The sequence below is a fragment of the Falco cherrug genome, chromosome 3 (assembly GCF_023634085.1).
Source record: "Falco cherrug isolate bFalChe1 chromosome 3, bFalChe1.pri, whole genome shotgun sequence".
NCBI lineage: Eukaryota > Metazoa > Chordata > Aves > Falconiformes > Falconidae > Falco > Falco cherrug.
In genome coordinates, this window is record NC_073699.1 from 91,098,771 (window position 1) to 91,102,870 (window position 4,100).

Consider the following 4,100-nt stretch of genomic DNA (forward strand, 5'->3'; position numbering starts at 1 on the left):
TTTACAGGTACACCTGATTTTTTTTTCATTTATATGTATACCTCTAGTGCAGGCAACTACAAGTGTAATCACCATTGTCCATCACCTCCCATAATAAGGCCCCATTTTCACTTTCTTGTAGTGTTACCAGATGACATTAATTTCGGTTGAAATTGTCAAAGAAACTCTTCGTGCAGCAATTTTTCTTTTAGTATGTTCATCTCTTTCCCTTTGCTTGTTTCAGTTTATGTGCTCTAACCATTTCAAAGAACAACATTTCTGAAGAAGTCACTACCAAGAGCCAGGCGGTAGCTGGAAAACCAGACAGCATCTCCAGCAGATGTCTTACAAGGTTATCAAGAGACTGATGCTCCAGCTCTGTGGATGATCGAGGTCCATGCTTGAGCTCATCTGGTTTTCCTTTCTGTAGCAGTCCTCTTTTCCAGAGGATGGCACCGACAGCTGTGTGGATGTTCCTGAGTACCAGCTGGTGTTGGTGGGAGCCCTGCCCCACCACCACCAAAATCTGGTTCTGGTCCCCAGGATTTGGTGCCCAGAGGGTGCCTGTGGCTTGCACTGTGGCTCTGTACCTGCAATGCTGTGGGCAGAGTCCAACCTCTTGGTGTCAAGATCAGTTGGGCAATTACAAACTGAGATGGGACAGTAGGTCCAAAAGGAAGTAGGTCCTTCCCCTCTGCCACCTGCAGAAGGGCAGTTGCTCTGACTTCACTGCTTTTGGAACTCAGCTGCACCATGCTTGGTTAAAATGGCTACGACTTCCTCACAGCCCTCTCCGTGCTGCCTTAACTACATCAGGTGAAAACCGTATTTCAAATGAAGCTAGTGGGGCTCCAAGGCATGAGCGAGCCCTCTGGCACAACTGTCCATACTGTTCTTTTTGCAGCCCGTCCTCTAATGCTTTAATGCAGAAGGCAGCACTTAAAACAGACAGCTATCCCTGAAGGACCATCATTTGTGAACCCTTCACGAACCCACAAAAAAATCAATAAGGAGTTTTTAAAAAAAACCAACAAAATCATATTTCATCTCTTCTGTGTCAGCAGATCTGCAGAGCAGGTTTAAGGTTGTTTTGCATCTGGGATAAAAAATAAATAAATAAAAATAGCAGTGTAGGATTCCCTGTAGAGGATTAGGTTTCATTTTAAAACTTTAAACAAACAGGGAAATCTTAGCATAAGCTTCTCGGAGATTAAGCATGCTGGCATTACCTTAGGAAGAAAGAGCCTAAGACTGGGACTCAGGAGACTTTAGGATTACCGTCTTCTCTACCACCATACAACCTGCGGTGTGACCATCTTCTGCTTCATTCAAGCCAGACCTTCCAGGCTAACTCCCGCCTTCTGGTTTCAGCAGAGCTGAGGACTTAAATACCATTAGAAGATCTGTTTTCTCTGTTTTCTCTCTTTTATTGTTGCCTGTTCATCTCTGAGGTGTTGCAAGAGCTCTGGGATGAGGACTGGTCCCTATGCATTTGTAAAATGATGTGCTTTGATCTCTATGGTTCTTCTCTGAGGGACATTATAAGCAGTCGAGTCGCCACGTGCTGGTGTCCCCACTTTGGCTGTGTCCGGATTACTGACCACAGTTTGAGATCTGTGGCTGTAAAGGGTGATGTCGGCGTTAATGACCCTGGGTGGGCTACAGTGAGGTGCAACCAAGGGCTGCAGTGAGGCTGAATCGCTTCGTCACGATGTGTGACCAGTATCCAAGTCCTGAGCCTGCTGGGAGCTGCTGGCAGCAGTGCCCATCCCAGCACACACAGCCCTGCTCCATGTGCGACTCCACAGCCTCACCTGCACGTCCACAAGTCCACAGCACACGTGGGAGGAGGTACATAAATTAGGTGTGTCTTCCTTTTTTTTTTTTTTAAAGGGAAAAAAAAAAAAAAAGAAAGCATTTTGCTAAGCTTGACTAGAATGAAAAACCCAACCCGTGATATCAGACCGTGTGTTCCCACTGCTGCTGAAGGCCACAGCAAAGCTGCCACTCCCTCGGTCCCACAGCCTGGGGCAGTGCTGGGGACAGTGGGGCACCACTGTACAAGAGCACGTGGAGGTCACTTTTCCAGGTGGAGCGAAATGTCTTGCGTGGCTGTACCTCTGCTGACCCCGGGCACAAAGGTTGGCCGGTGCATGTGTGTGGGCGGCAGGAGCGGGTTTCTCTTCCTCTTTGATGTGACGTAAATGAGAATGACCCAGGGTTTATCAATCCCAGGTGGAAAATGTTGGTAGTGGAAAGCAGAGCCAGCCCGGAAGAGGCAGACCTGACAGGTGATTTGTATTTTCTTTTGCAGGATTCATTTTGGGCACGGGACGTGTGGGGTTTTGGTACTTTAGGGAAGGGCTGGTCATCTTTCCTGTGTGTAAAATGGCATCCATCCATCCAGTTCAAATACAAAATCGAGGTGGTCACGGACCTGCTTCAGCTTCTGACCTCATTTTCCTCATGCTTTGTAGGAAAAAGAGGATTGTTCCCTGTTTGCTCAAAGAAGCAAGCAGCGTTTGGTGTGCGTACCCGCACACGGCCAGGCAGGGAGGGCAGCGCGTGCCGTACGAACACGCTTGTGCTCACAACGCAGCTTTGATTGCACAGTTGTGTCCCAGATGGAGGTGACCAAATAATATTGTGTAACCACAGAAGGTTTTTCCAGAGTTACACAATGGTTGGATCCTGTATTGGAGATCAAGGAACTGCGACTAACTGATTTCAGGTAACGAAACACGCCCTAGACACTGGAAACTTTGCACATTACGTACGCACACCCCTCCCCCAGAAACTGTCCCCACAGAGATGACTCTATTTGAATTTGGTTTGCATCAAGATTAATGTGCTTGGCATAATAATAATTGACGGAACAAAGGTAACACTTCTGAACTAATAATGTGGTGTCTGCTACAGCGGAAAACACAAGGTGTCTAACAGCCTTTCACAGAGGCCCCATCTGTGAGCAACAGGGGAAAAATGTCGAAACAGCAGCAAAATCACAGCCAAGTGCATCAGGTGATGGTGACACCTCGACAAAGCACACTTTTACATATGGTCACAGTGAAGCCTTGATTTCCTACTTTGACTAGCCAGGGGAAGCAATCCCTGTCAAACCTGGCTTTTCCCCAAGATATATCAGACATATCCAGGGCCATGCGTGCTGCCACAGGAGCACATCCTAGGGGGAAAAAAAAAGAGGGGGGGGGGGCACCCTAAAAAATGTTAGCTGCTCCTATTTCTCTGGATTACAGAAAGACAGGCATATTTTAGAAGAAGCATCCTGGTGAGTTTTGGCTTTTCCCATTGCCTCTAGAAAAATCCTGCTGCAAATCCCTCGCAGTCATACCATCTTTGTTATTTCTGGGAGACAGATGAATTTGCCATCTTCTGATGTGTCCCCAGTAAACTCTCTTCCAGGGGACAACCATCCCTGGTCAGAGACACCTAGATTTAGCGGGGAGACCCACAAGACAAGGAGAGCTGAAGACTTCTCTCTTCATAACGCATGTTGCAAGGCTTTTAGCAAATGCACCGTAGCTGCCACAGTCAGTGCTGGCAGCCTCTCCCCTTACTGCAGAAACACCCCTGCAAGGTAGTATGGGTGGCAAATATAAATGTAGCAACACAGCAAAACCCCAACCCCAAAATATAGCAAAAATATAGCAAAAAACCACACCCCTAAAAAACAAAGGTAACATTACATTACTACAGAGACCCAAGCTACTGGTCTGGGGAAATCAGAAAATGGTTTCCGCTGTACATGGCAAGCCGGGGAGAGCTTGGCACCAGAGTCGGTTGGGAAAAATGACGAAGAAAGAGGCTATGCTCCCAAGCGAAGCCTTCAACTGATGCACGCCCTGCCTAAGGAGGTGAGGCTCATAAAGACGGGGAAGTCCACTGTTGTGATACGAGGCTTATTTGCTCCTGGAGTATGAAACTCGAGCAGATATTAATTGAAAGTGTGTTTCAGGACTTATGCATTACTGCAGTAAAAACTGAAGTCAGGGGTTGTCCTCTATCACCAGAGAGGGTTCACATGAAGTCACGAGATTTCACCTCGTTTGCAGCCTGTGCATTTTGTATCAGCTCTCTGTAATTAAATTAAGTATACAGCA